Source organism: Puma concolor, chromosome B2 (genome assembly GCF_028749965.1).
Source record: "Puma concolor isolate L17-30 chromosome B2, mPumCon1.1.hap2, whole genome shotgun sequence".
NCBI lineage: Eukaryota > Metazoa > Chordata > Mammalia > Carnivora > Felidae > Puma > Puma concolor.
In genome coordinates this window covers 118,222,302-118,237,362 of record NC_141671.1, presented here as the reverse complement: position 1 = coordinate 118,237,362, position 15,061 = coordinate 118,222,302, and the positions used below count along the sequence as shown (strand labels likewise).

At 38.4% G+C, this 15,061-nt stretch overlaps 1 protein-coding gene and 1 pseudogene across 5 annotated transcripts in view; one reads left to right on the top strand and one right to left on the bottom strand.

Moving 5' to 3' along the window:
• Window positions 1–15,061, bottom strand: part of LAMA2 (laminin subunit alpha 2) — a 622,089-nt gene that overhangs the window by 584,636 nt on the left and 22,392 nt on the right. The window lies entirely within an intron of this gene.
• LOC112863035 (U4 spliceosomal RNA) lies at window positions 12,213–12,345 on the top strand (annotated as a pseudogene).

The following is a 15,061-nucleotide window of genomic DNA, read 5'->3' as shown; positions in this document are numbered from 1 at the left end:
TAGATATGGAGCATCTTCACGTTATTCTGGGTTTCCTTATCTTGAACAAAGACACAAGATTTGAGTTGTCGAATCTTGTCAAATTGAATTTGGGGGCCTATTAAAGCCATCTTGGGTTCACTCTAAATACTGAGAACAAATCATATTATTATTAAAGTATAACAGAAATATTTGAGGGGCACCTGGGCAGCTCATTCAGTTAAGCATTGATTTCAGCTTAACTCTTGATTAAGAGCTTTTGATTTTGGCTCATATCACAATCCTATGCTTCATGAGATCACGCCCTGCGCTTATAGCACAGAACCTGCTTGGGATTCTCTCTCTCCCTCTCTTTCTCTGCCCCTCCCCATCTCCCCCTTCTCTCTCTCTCCCTCTCCCTCTCCCTCTGTCTCTCCCTCTCTCTTTCTCTCTCAAAATAAATAAATAAACAAAAAAATATTTGAGTAACCTCTGGGGATTATCAATTTTGGGTATGAAATGTTCTGATCCTTGAAACCATAAACTGCTCACATCTGCAGATTAGACGCCTAAAAGAGAGCTAATATTTGTACTCCAATCCTATTCCCCCCAAAAAGGTTTTTTAAAGAAACTCAGAACAGACTCAAAGCTAAAGCAACTGAACAGCTGTGAAAAGATCTAATTTTATCTTTGAAGTCCAACACTCAATCATATCAGTACATAGATAGATAGATAATCAGTCTTCAGTATAAAAGAGAATTGTAGGGTAAGCAATATGGAAATAGTAGAAATAGTAGGTAGAAATTCTAGATCTGTAGGACCATGAAAAAGTCCACCAGAATGGCTCTGTAATGAAGGACTGATGCAGAGTCTCAGTCCAAAGGAATTAAGACCACAAAGAGAGTAGAGAAGGGAACAAGATGTCTCTTCAGTTTGCACCTGAGCAAGTTCCCCTGTCCCAGCCTCATAATAGGACTTAAACACTGTTGGACATTCAGAGCAAGATGTAGAGCAAGACAAGGCTGTGTGAAAAACAAAAGTAATCAAGAAACAAACCACTTACTGCCATATGACAATATGTGTTTTTGTAAATACACTTCATTTATTTATTTTTTTACTTTAGAGAAATAGTGCACACACAAACAAGGGAGAGGGGAGGGGCAGGGGGGGAGAGAGAGAGAGATGGGTGGGGGAGAATCCCAAGCAGGCTCCAAGCTCAGCATGGAGCTGAACGGGGGGCTCAATCCCATGACCCTGGCATCATGACGGGAGCCAAAATCAAGAGTCAGAAGCTCAATGAACTGAGCCCCCCCCCAGATACCCCTGTAAAAACATTTTAAAAAGACGTTATAACTGAAGAATAAAGACAGTGGTTTTCTCTAAGTGGAACACTAGGAGTAAGGATGCTATGTTTGAATTTTTTTTCATTGTAAAATTAACACGCATAATATAAAATTTACCATCCTAACCATTTTGAAATGCACAGTCCAGGAGCACTAAGTACATTCATATTGTTGTGCAACTATCCCCACTATCCGCCTCCAGAACTCTTTGTATCTTCAAAAACTGAAATTCTATACCCATTAAACAATAATTGCCTATTCCTCCCTTTCTCCTCCCCTGGCAACCCATTCTATTTTCTAGCTCGGTACATTTGATTACTTTAAGTACCTCATGTAAGTGTAATTATGCAGTATTTGGTTTTTGTAATTGGCTTATTTTATTCAGCATAATTTCAAGGTCCATGCATGTTATAGCATGTTCCAGAATGGCCTTCCTTTTTAATTTTTAATTTTTAATTTTTTTTATTTTTTTTCAACGTTTATTTATTTTTGGGACAGAGAGAGACAGAGCATGAACGGGGGAGGGGCAGAGAGAGAGGGAGACACAGAATCGGAAACAGGCTCCAGGCTCTGAGCCATCAGCCCAGAGCCCGACGCGGGGCTCGAACTCACGGATCGCGAGATCGTGACCTGGCTGAAGTCGGACGCTTAACCGACTGCGCCACCCAGGGCCCCGGGCCTTCCTTTTTAAAATTCAATAATATTCCATTATATATATATGCCACATTTTGTTTATCTTCTCATCTGTCCTTGGACACATGGTTTACTTCTGCCTTTTATTTATTATGAATAATGTTGCTATAAATATGAGTGCACAAACATCTCTTTGAGATCCTGCTTTTAGTTCTTTGGGGTATATATCACAAGTGGAATTGCTGAATCATATAATAATTCTATTTTTTAATTTTCTGAGAAACTGCCATACTGTTTGCCATAGCGGCTGCACTGTCTTATATTCCCATCAACGGTGTACAGGGTTCTGATTTTTCCACATCCTCACCAATCCTTATTTTCTTTCTTAAGTTGCATTTGACCTTTTTAAAACCAAAATATATTCATATATTGCTTTCACAATCACATAGAAATATCTTAAGAATATGTGGGGGACTTAAGCATGTGTATTCTGTAAGAAGACTTTTTGATGCTATCTGTGGTTAAATGATTTTCTTCTCTAATAAAAGATGTAATCCTGTAAAGAGCAATTGTAAACAGATTGATGTGAAAGGGTGCTTGGCCTGTAGTGGAGCCAGATAAACATCGCTATGCAGGGAAATAACCCACCTGTCATTAAGCTCATACAAATACCTAACAGAGGAGTATACACTTTAACATAAGAGACTAAGAAGAATGTTGGGTAAACCTTTAGGCTGTTATATAAGGGGAATTGTTTTCCTGGGGTATATTTTCCTGAATTCTGATAACTGGTAATTCAGTTGATAGATAAAATGACAGGCTGTTTCTTTTACTCTAAAAACTTCAACGGATGCCTCCCCCTCCCATTTTCCATTCTCCTTCTCCTTTTCTACCTTTCCTTCACATTTTCTCCTCATCTTCTCATCTCCTCCTCTACCTCTTCCTTCTCCCTAGGTAGTTCACACATGTTAGAATTGAACATTAATGAATATTTAAACAAGAAATTGTTTGGGGGGCACCTGGATGGCTCATTCAGGTGAGTGTCCGACTCTTGATTTCACCTCAGATCATGATCTCACAGTTCATGGGTTCGACCTCTGCTTGGGATTCTCTCTCTCTGCCCCTCCCCTGCTTGCTCGCTCTCTCTCTCTTTCTCAAAATAAATAAAAATAAACTTTAAAAAAGGGGTGGTTTTGGATGGAGATGAATTTTATTAATGTCAATAGTTCTGGTGTAGACAAACAACACTGTGGACACAGGACTTGTGTAATAGCCGTATATATGTGGGGAGAAAAAAACTTTCAAAAGACTATTACTAGGATAAAAAGAAACTGACATAAAGGAATGGGCAGAATTGAGAAGATCATGTGATTTTGGTGGATTGTGAAGAATATTTTCTTTTGCCATTACAATTAAGCAGAGATGGTCCTCACCAAATATTCCTTGTGTCCTCTACACTACTCAGCCCCCTTGTAGTTAGGAGGAGCCTATGTCTATCTCATGACAATGAAATGTGAATGAGAGGGATGTGTCTGACTTCCTCGCTGGAGCACCAAAGCAGTAGAGGAACAGTTCCACCAGCCCTCATTCTCTGCTGCGAAAAGCCATTTGCTGAGTTGGAGACATCACTAGAAGAGATGGGGACCCTAAGTCACCAGATGGACCCGTATTGGACACGGCATGATGGAGAACTAACTCCCGTAACTTAACTCTCTATTAAGAGATTTGGAGAGTTATGTGCTTCTACAGCATAGCCAGGCATTGATCAGACTACTACAGCAGATCAGTAATTGTGTTATTAAAAGAATCAGCCGTGAGATTGAGAGGAGTAAGAAAGCAGGGAACATAATTTAAATCCTAAATAATTATTCCTGTAATCATTTTACCATTTCTGTCTCCATTCTTTCCATAGCAAATATATTGGATACATTTATTTTTAGATATTCTTTCATTTTCCTTTTAAAAGAACTATAGTTATGCAGTTTCTGTAATAATTCCATATTTCTAAAATAACTAGAGTTATTTCGTTTCCTAGTATTATATAAATTACCACAAACCACGTGGCTTAGAATAACAGAAATTTATGGGCACCTGGGTGGCTCAGTCGGTTTAGCGTCCAACTTCAGCTCAGGTCATGATCTCCTCATATGTGAGTTTGAGCCCCGCAATCAGGCTCTCTGTTGTGGGCACAGAACCTGCTTAGATCCTCTGTCTCCCTCTCTCTCTCTCTCTCTCTCTCTCTGCCCTTTTCCTCCTCAAAAAATAAAAAACATTTAAAAAAAAAAACAGAAATTTATTCTCTTAAAGTTCTGGAGGCTTAGAGGTCAAAGTCAAGGTCTCAGAAAAGTTGGTTTCTTCTAGAGGCTATGAGGGAGAATCTATTCCATACCTCTCTCCTAGCTACTGGTGGCAGCCAGTAATCCTATAAGCCATTGCTTGGCTTATAGATGCATCACTCCTATCTCTACTTCCAACTTCACATGGCTTTCTCCCTGTACCCATCTGTCTCTCCTGTGCTTACAAAGATATCTGTCATATTAGATTAGGGCCGACCCTAACCCAGCATGATCTCCTCTTAACTTAATTACATCTGCAGAGACCCTACTTCCAAATAAGGTCACATTCATTAAGTTCTAGAGGTTAGGATTTCACATCTTTCTGGAGGACACAAGGCATCCACAACAATAGCTTGCAAATAGTAGCTTATAACAGCTTCCCACATTCTTTTTCTGCAAGTGAATGTTATAAACTGGATTTAAATAACTTTACCTTTAGCCACCATTTCATAAATTGTTTGGTTTTTGTTTAACATTACTATTGCCAGCTTTTAAAAGAAGAAATTTTCTTGGTCTAATACTTCCTCAAGTTCAAACATAATTACTTTTTGCACTTCCTGAAAATTATTTTACTATATAAGATATTCTAAGAAGTTTTCACACTACAGGCAAAAGATCCTGGGTTTTGGGCTTTTTAAGTGCCCCTGCTAAGATAAGTGAGGAAAGTACGGCAAAGAGGATCACATGATTAGAAATGGAATGTAGGTGTCCATCCAAATTGTCAGTTGAAAGCCTCTCAGGTTGTTTTTCCATTTGTTCTTGATACTCAAGACTTGGTCATTTTTTGGTCTCCCTTTCTCTCCTCCCTCATTAGAATACTTCACACTTTCTCAACATCTGTTTCCTAACACAGAAAGTCAAGAGCAGATTTCAAAGTGCAAGGTCGCCCTAAAATTATTTTTCTCTCATAAACTCATTCAATGCATGTATATATATTTTTAGTAATTCTTTTTTTAAATTTTTTAATGTTTTTATTTATTTTTGAGAGACAGAGAGAAACAGAGCAAGCGGGGAAGGTTGGGGGGACAGAGAGAAAGAGAGGGAGACACAGAACCTGAAGCAGGCTCCACGTTCTGAGCTGTCAGCCAGATGCGGGACTCGAACTCACAAACCATGGGATCATGACCGAAGCGAAGTCTGACACTCAACCGACTGAGCCACCCACTGCCCCTAGTAATTTTATGTAACAATAAGCACTTAGTAAGCCCTGGGAGTACAGTTGTGAATAAACTGAGAGTCCTATCTTGCCCGCATTTACACTCTGAAACGGAGCACAGAATTTATATACAAACATGGTTAAGTGGAAGGAGGATTTGATTGGGGATGTACAGAGCAAATAAAAGCACCAAATATACAGGAAAATGCAAGCTGGTCTAGAGATCAGGAAGTGCTTCTTGTATGAAGTCTATAAATGCAATTGTAATAAATTGGCATGAATTAGCGGGGTTAATAGAAGAGCGTTGTAGACAGCAACATCATCACGGGCCCATGTTCAGACTGAGACAGACAGCGTGACATGCTCCATAAATCAAAGGAGTTCAGAATGGCTACAGCTTAGATTCCGATTTTAAAAAGTGGTGAGAGATGAGGCTGGACACAAAAGCAGAGGCCAGATCACGAGGTACCTTATAAATAAGGTGATCGTATAATACATCACCCCAGGCAGACCACTTCTGAGAATAAAAAGGGGCACCAATTAGGCTGGGGCAGCAGGCGTAAACCAGGGTTGTCAGAGACTAACTGGGACGGATGGCTACAAGACTTATAAGCCACATTAATGGAGCTTGGATTTTATTCTCAGGTCAATCAGATGCCATTATAACATTTTATATAGAGGAGTGGCTCAAAGCTATTGTATTTTATAAAGCTCACTCTCGCTGAAGTCTAATAAACAAATGGGACAGGGTGAAATGGGTAGCGGGAAGATCCATTAAAAGACTCTGTGATCATTTCTAGTTGTGAGATGATGGTGGCCTGGACTGTTGTAACGATGGTGAGCCTGTAAGGAAATGATGAAGTAACACTGGGTTGAACCATATGAAATTGCTGCTACTTGCCATTTTTTAACCCACACAAGTTGCAGTTTCATAAGGCTCAACTAAGAGATTTGTAGGAAATGGGACTGATCAGATTTATTTGGCAAGTGTGTGGTAGACAATGAACAATTTGAAACATTAATGTGTCCTATTTTTTTCCCATGTGACTAATACTGGCTGAATCATAGACTATGAAGATGTCCTTTTATTGTGGAAGCCTGAGGCTGGGGTAAGGGAGGAAAGAGAACAACAGCTATAGATCCCAAATCTATGGTTTCTGAACCCGAGGTCAGAACTCGGGTAACAGTCACTGGGGTATTTGAGAGCAGAAGGAACATGTTCTCCACTGAACCAAGTTCCTCCACAATCCACCAGCACCTTCCCCTAGACCAGCCCCCGGACCACAAAGGACAAAAGAATTAGCAGAGGTGAGAAGAGGAAAGTCAAGCATATGGGAGTCCCCTGCAGAGCTCAGAGATTAGATTGGCCTACTCTAATGCCAGATCACCTGGTTCTGCCGGTTTATAAGTACAACCTTGGGTGAATCAGTTAACGTTACGCCCCAGTTCCTCGTCTATAAAATAAGAACAATATTATCCACATCATTGTACTGTTCTGAGAATTAAATAAGTTAATATATTTCCAGCACTTTTAATGGTACATGGCAAATACCAACCACTATATAATTGATTACAGTAGTAACACGAGTATTATTATCAGGATTGACTGACATCGTTTTACATTGAAGTTTAAAACCTAGAATACTCACAGTTGCTACCTGCACATGACAAGGGAACAGTTTATTGTAGATGGCTCATGTACAAGTAGGCAAAAGCAGGGAAACAACACGAATAATAACCCCCATGGGTGCTCTATGCTTCTCAAAAGGGGAGGCAGAAGAAGACTCCCAACATACTTATGGGCCCATTAATGAGGAAAAAGAGTACAAATCTGCCCATTTGCTAAAGATCCCCAGAAGGCAATGCAAAGTGAGCAGCATAGGAGAAAAACATGGGCCAGATGGCATATATGGTTGACACACTGAAGGAACACTGAGGAACTGAATCTGTACTAGCAGGAGGGATTCCTAATCTCCTTTAGTTGAAGCAATCACAATATACTGTCTATGCAGATCCCATTTAATCAAGATCCAAAATGCACACCTCCTTGTCCTGACCTCACAATGTTACACATCATGTTCCTCACCGCATTTAGACTCCATATCAGTAGAAAGATCAGGAGGCTGAACCTTGAAATGACTCTCAGCTTTCAATGGAAAAATGACCCCCAAATTACTAGTTTGAACTGAAATGACCTGAAAACTCTTAATTTGTTTACCATAAGCAAACTGGAGGCTCAGAGTCGCTAGTAGAATTCTATACTAGAAATACAAAATTTGCCTATTTCTGCACGACACTGTGAATATTACACCTGTTACAAGAGAATGTTGGGTGGGATGGAGAGTATGAAGGAAATGAAGATTAGGATGACTACCAGGTTTCTGGCTGAACAAGGGTTGGGTAACAGTACTTTTCTAGATTGTGCTTATTAGAGGAGAGCTAGAAAAGGAACAGATGGTAAATATGCAAATTCTGACTTCCAACATTCTGTCTTTCATTAACTCCAATGTGTATTTTAATATACAAATATATTAAATTTTCAGACGAACAGAACTATTACAGGAATGCATGTGTGTGTGTGTGTGTGTGTGTGTATTTACACACATTCATTCTAGCAACTTTACTTAGATCCTAAAGCATAGGTTTCCAATATTTCTAGAATCAAGTAGAAAATTCCTACTTCACCAAATTGAATTATAAGCTTAGAAAATTAACAGCGATGATACCAGTTTGTTTTGGAAACATCACCAAGTTGGAGGAAAAAAATTACTTTTGCTTATTTTCAAAGCTTTCACTCAGGAAAATAATAAAACTAATCTTTCTGTCACACTGCGTGTGACAATGACATTAAAGGAAAGGGACTAAGAAGGACAGAGGAGGGATATTGAAATTAAAAAAGGGGGGAGACAGATACAGAGATACAGAGTAAAGAAAAATGTAGATGTAAATAATACTCCAAATGGTATACATTCAGCAAAAGGGTTGTGGTGGAATAAAAATTCCATGGGAAGAACCAGGGTTGATGTCAAGCTCCTCCATTTTCCTTACCTCCAGAAACAAATATAAATATATATAAATCCTAAAGCTAGCAAGGGGAGCTTCTCTGCAGAAGCTAGTAGGCCATATATAAAGCAATAAAATATAATTTAGCTTTTGCAGCATGGAAAAGGAGTACAGAAGAAGGCAAAATTTTAAAAAATGACTTTCATGAAAAAAAAATCTAATGTTTATTTATTTTTGAGAGACAGAGACAGAGCATGAGTGGGGAGGGGCAAAGAGAGAGGGACTCACAGAATCCCAAGCAGGTTCCAGGCTCTGAGCTGTCAGCACAGAGTCTGATGCGGGGCTCGAACTCACAAACTGCAACATCATGACCTGAGCTGAAATTGGACGCTTAACTGATGAGCCACCCAGGTGTCCCCAAAAATGACTTTTTAAATTGAGAACATAGAACAAATTCTTAACTATCTAAGAAATATAAGGTAAAATATATTTCTCTCCATATAATTACAATTCTTCAAATCACTTGATCAAATTTCTAGGGTGGAATGATGGAAATCTCTCTCTCTCTCTATTTATAGTTTCTAATTGCATAAGTTATAAATATATATTATCCTATTAGCAGTGCTTATTTTTAAAGAAAATACTTTATTTCATGTTCTATTTTTGGAAGGAATACAGCAAGGAGAAAGAATGAGACATCATGGAATAGAGGAAATCAACTCCAAAGGAAAGAGAAAGGAAGGAAGGAAGGAAGGAAGGAAGGAAGGAAGGAAGGAAGGAAGGAAGAAAGAAAGAAAGAAAGAAAGAAAGAAAGAAAGAAAGAAAGAAAGAAAGAAAAAGGAAGAAATAAAAAGAACAAGAATCAGATGGGGGGAGGCAGAGAAGGGGCAATAGTAAACACAAACATAAAGACGATTAGGGCAGAAGAGTGGTGAACACTCCTCACCTATCTTAAACCTAATGCTTAAAAATGTCTACTTTCCAAAACTCTACCCCATAAGACCCAATCTTACGATCTTCACTGTGACTTACTGAAATCATTCTTATTAAAACAGAGAAAAGATTCAGCTTGAGGACAAATGGGTTTCCATTTTTACCTGACTGTTCAGATGGAAAAAAACGTTGGGTGGGAAAGCTATGAATTACCCCTGTCCTTTAGTCATGGCCTGACCCCATAGCCACTGCAGACAGGACACAGCAGCTTTGAAAAGTAGTGGGATACCTCCTAGACTCAATGTCCAAACAACTGGAGACACTCCACCCCATAAAGAAAAGATTTTAGGGTTGTATGCAACCAGATTCTAACTTAAAGGGAAACTTTGGATAAAAAAGAAATCACAAAGTGAGAAAAACTTGAAATATCAGTTATTTTACTGAAGCATGATCAGAGTGGTGAGATTTTTCAGATTTTACTCAATTGCCATGCTCAGTTATAAGAGCATTCCATAATCCATTTTACAAGCAGTCGCATAACTAATGAAGTACACACATATCAGAAACCCAGTGATTCAAACACAAATTTTTTCAGTTGCTAAAATTGGTATCTCCATTTAGTGTTCTCTCTGATTATTACATTTATTCTCAAGTGCCTAGAAACTGAATGAGTGAGAATATGAATCAATAGAATTAAGTTCTTCTGCAATTTTACCCAGGACTTTGAAACATTTGGCCTCCATTCCCATATTCCCACTAGCCAAACAAGCTTTTTGGTTACCTGGCTACCATGCTGCCCAGCTAGGACCAAAAAACCATTACAGAGATTTTTCCATGAGAAGCAGGACGATCATCACTAAAAGAGATGGTGACGGTGAGAAACTGGCAGCAAAGAACGACACAGCAATTAGGTAATAAATAACAGCAGCCAAAGGCAGATAATCAGGCATTAGGTACGTACGCAATTAAATATTTCAGTGTTGATGAAAATTGTATTTAGACACCTGAAAACAACAGTGACTTACCAATTACTTAATACCTTTTATTTTAGAAATAAAGAGCAAGGAAGTTATCTCTCATCACACATACTTGACGGACTATGGCCCAACCACTGAGCTTACATTATTGTCCCACAAGGAACAATTATAGTTTTCACTACAAATATCCAAATAAAGACTTGGGTTTTATTGTCGTGGCCTCCGAGGTCCGTTTTTTAAACTACAAATAACTAGAAGACTATCCACTTGCATAAACATCATTCCAAATGGTGATACGATTCTTGTCAGACGATGTATTTCCCACTGTTGAAGTAATACTCCCATCGAGTGGAGTTATATGAGACACTGCCAATTTTGCCTACAGACAAACACACTTCAATAGTTCTCACACAGCATGAAGGCATTTATCATTATTCAAATGCAGAAGAAAAGAAAAGGTTCCGATGTTTCTGGCATTATAACTGGCTTGTGGTAAACTGCTGTTAAGCAGTGTTCGGTGGGCTATATTCATCCCACACAACTGGAGGAGATCACTCATGCTGTTCCACAAAATACTAAGAGAATCAGAAATTCTCTGGGTAGAATTTCTTCCTTAGCTCTTACGCTGTACTCCCATAGATTCTTCAAAGTCAACCACAGACTGATCTAAAAAAACAGATGAGCAGTTAAAAAAGGGAAATACCTTTGTACGTATGTACAGTATGTGTTTTTGTATGTATTTTTTTAAGAAAAGCAATGTGTTTTTTTTTTCATTATTCTTTCTGTCTTGTTCATGTGAGCCTGAGTGGAATGGTTACAGAATGTTTTGACAAAGGCAAGTAGATGTTGATTTTCAGCACTTGGCCAAATATTGAATGTATCGCAATGGCATTCAGGCAAAGTTCCATGTGAAGCGAAACGTTTCAAATGAGACCAACCTTCTCCCATCTCAGCCTTACCTTTATCACAGAATAGGGTCTAGCAACAAACTGCTACAAGTAGAGCTATTCATAAATGGGTCTAATTGTTTCAAGTGTTCCCTTACTCAAAATCAGTAATTTACACAGGGTATAGGAACATTTGGGGAAAATGTTTTTGTTTGTAAAAAAAAAAAAAACATTAATTTGAAAATTACCACATATTACAAATACTGTATTGAATTTAGGAATTTATTTATAAAATACTATACAATATTAATATCCTGCCAAACTTAAGAACACATTTTAGACACTATAAATGAAAACATATTTAGATTCAGTAGTAATGAACTCAGAAATGACTAGCCCATGTTCAATTCTGTTTTAGAGAATTTTCTGTCTTTGCCTTAACACTTAAGTAAATGAATTATCTTAAGGGTCATCTAAATTGAGGTTCCTGGGTGACCCAGTCGGTTAAGGGCCCAATTCGGCTCAGGTCATGATCTCTCAATTATTGGGTTTGAGCCATGCATTGGGCTCTGTGCTGACAGTGGTGAGCCTGCAGCCTGCTTCTGATTCTGCCAACTTCTCTCTCTGTCCCTCCCCCACTCACACTCTGTCTCTCTTTCAAAAATAAACAAACATTGAAAAAAAAATTTTTTTAAGAGTCATCTAAATGGAGGTGTCCAGGAATTCTGACTTTGTTGTCTACCTAGGTAGTAAATCTTTCAAATTAAAACAAATATGGGACTCCTGGGTGCCTCAATCAGTTAAACGTCCAACTTTGACTCAGGTAATGATCTCATAGTTTGTGAGTTTGAGACCCATGTTGGGACAGCTTGGAGCCTGCTTTGGATTCTTTGTCTCCCCCTTTCTCTGTTCCTTCCTCACTCGTGTTCTGTCTCTTTCTCTCTCTCTCTCTCTCTCAAAACTAAACATTTAAAAAAATTAAATCAAGCTTTGCGCAGTGGCAGTATCGTAGCCAATGAGGTTTATCCGAGGCGCGATTATTGCTAATTAAAAAAATTAAATCAAATTAAATTAAAACAAAGAAGTAAATTAGAAATAAAGCAAATTCTTCTTCTGAGGTGAGCACAACTATCTCAAAACTATCCTGGAGACTGGGTTGGGATGCACTGGGGCCAGGAGCTGTACTGAACTGAAGCAGCTATTATGTGCATTTTTATGGAGTATTGCACAGTTAAATTATAGAGGTCAGCTCTTATCCTAAGTTGTATTTCTTTGTTGTTCCCTTCATGTTTGTTTGTTTGTTTGTTTTTTGCTAATTTCAACTTTCACTTTTCTAACAAACACGTATATATTTTCTAAGGTGCAAAATCAAATGTGCCTAATAACTATTCACACAGTATTTAGCTCCCTTTTTATGCCAGGAAGCCAATGAGCACATTGACTTGAAATGTCAGTGTGGTACAATATCCCCAAACCATGTGGCTTTTAAGAGTCATGATAGTTAAACAACTGATGCAAACCTTGACACATATAGAACTTTTTTTTTTTTTAATACAAATAAAATCCTTTCTTGGGGCACCTGGGTGGCTCAGTTGGTTGAGCGTCCGACTTCGGCTCAGGTCATGATCTCACAGTCCATGGGTTCAAGCCCCGCATCGGGCACTGTGATGACAGAGCCTGGAGCCTGCTTCAGATTCTATGTCTCCCTCTTTCTCTGCCCCTCCCCTGCTCCCATTCTGTCTCTCTCTATCTCTCTCTTTCTCTCAAAAATAAACATTAAAAAATTAAAAAAATAAAATAAAATCATTTCCTATTTTTCTGTAACTTATTAAAGTTGGAAATTATTCTGGTTAACAGCCTTGAGAAAAAAAGGAGGAGAAAGTTAGTTTTCCTCTTCTCTTCTAATTTTTTTATCTTCCATTTCCCCACAATCCCTTTTTTTATTTCTCTAAATTTTGGACTAGGTTTGCCACATTCATACCTACAACAGAAGGAAGACAGTTGCCTTTAATGACATTCACACTCTCAGAAGGTATGCAAAACTTTGCCTGTGATATTAAAAACTTTTTTTAGTATTCATTTATTTTTGATAGAGAGAGAGAAACAGAGTACAAGCTGGGAAGGGGCAGAGAGAGAGGGATACACAGAATCTGAAGCAGGCTCCAGGCTCTGAGCTGTCAGCATAGACCCCGACATGGGACTCAAACTCCTGAACCAGGAGATCATGACCTGAGCCAAAGTCAGAGGCTTAACTGACTGAGCCACCCAGGCGTCTCATTGTCTACGATATTAAAAACAGTCTACATAGCAGATAAAATTTCCCTTTTCTTGAACACAAACCTCAGTTATAAACGCATTTAATTTAGATTGACAATGTGCTGAGGTAATTCCATTACATACAAAAACGTTATGCCTGGTATATTTTGAGTATATTTTATTGCTAATAAGCACCTCTAATCTGCTCTGAGGGCCTGGCTCTGATTGCTTTAATACTGCAGTTATAAAATATGGTGTAGACAATGCTCACAAATCAGATTCCAAAGGGAGTAGTAGTTTTAGTCACTATATTGCTGTAAGCTACAAGTAATCAATTTTTAAAACAGGGATTTTATATTAGAATACCTCTAGTTAATAATAAGTGAACCCAAAGTATCAGCGTCATCTAAATAAACAAGTAAAGAGATAGCTTAAGTTTATATGGGTGTTTATCCAATATGAAAAGTCATAAGAATTCTGGGGAGGAAAGCTAATGCTTTTTTTCACAGAAATTTTTCTTATTTGGGGTAAAAATATATGAGTGAAATAAATCATTATAATAATTGGTTAAATCAATGACAGAGTGTCTTATTCTTTGGCTGAAGTAATCAAACTAGAAAAGTTACTGAAAATATGAAATTTGAAAGTTAAGAAATTTCCAGCTACTGAGAAATGCTAACCCAGCGATGACCTTTCTCACAACTTCCAAAGTTCATCAGAGCCAAGAACTTTCCTTGCGGCGTCCCCGCTTCAGTTTTCATAATCTCTCAGGAGGACACATTTCCTTTTATTTTTTTTTAATTTTTAATGTTTATTTATTTTTGAGAGAGAGAGAGAAAGACAGAGCATGAGTGGGAGAGGGGCAGAGAGAGGGGAGACACACAATCCAAAGCAGGCTCTAGCCTCTGAGCTGTCAGCACAGAGCCCAGTGCAGGGATCGAACTCACGAACCGTGGGATCATGACCTGTACTGAAGTTGGACACTTAACAGACTGAGCCACTCCGGTGCCCCAGGAGGACACATTTCCAAAATTTAGTTTTGAGCTTCCCTTCTCTCCTCATAAAATAACCTCTTTCCTTACTAATAGTTAAGTGTAAATGTAATTCTTTCTTTTCCCAGTTCATCAACTCTGTTTTAACTTACCTGCCTCTCTGATCAGTCATACCTACAGCCCATGCTATGTTCTCCTGACTGCTCTTTTCCAGGTCTGCCCATCAAAATTTGTTTCTCCACTCAAAAAAGAGGGTTTAAGGAAACTCACCGCAACATAATAAAGGCCACATATAACAAACCCACAGCTAACGTGTCACTCGATGGTGAAAAACTGAAATGTTTTCCTCTATGATCAGAAACAAGATAACAGTGTCCATTCTTGCCACTCTTATTCAACATAGTACTGGAAGTCCCAGCCATAGCAATCAGACAAGAAAAAGAAATAGAATGCATCCAAATTGATTTAAAAAAAAAGTAAAACTATCACTGTCTGCAGATGACATAATACTATATATAGAAAACCCTAAAAACTCTGCCAAAAAATTGTTAGAACTAATCAATAAATCAATTCAGTAAAGCGTCAGG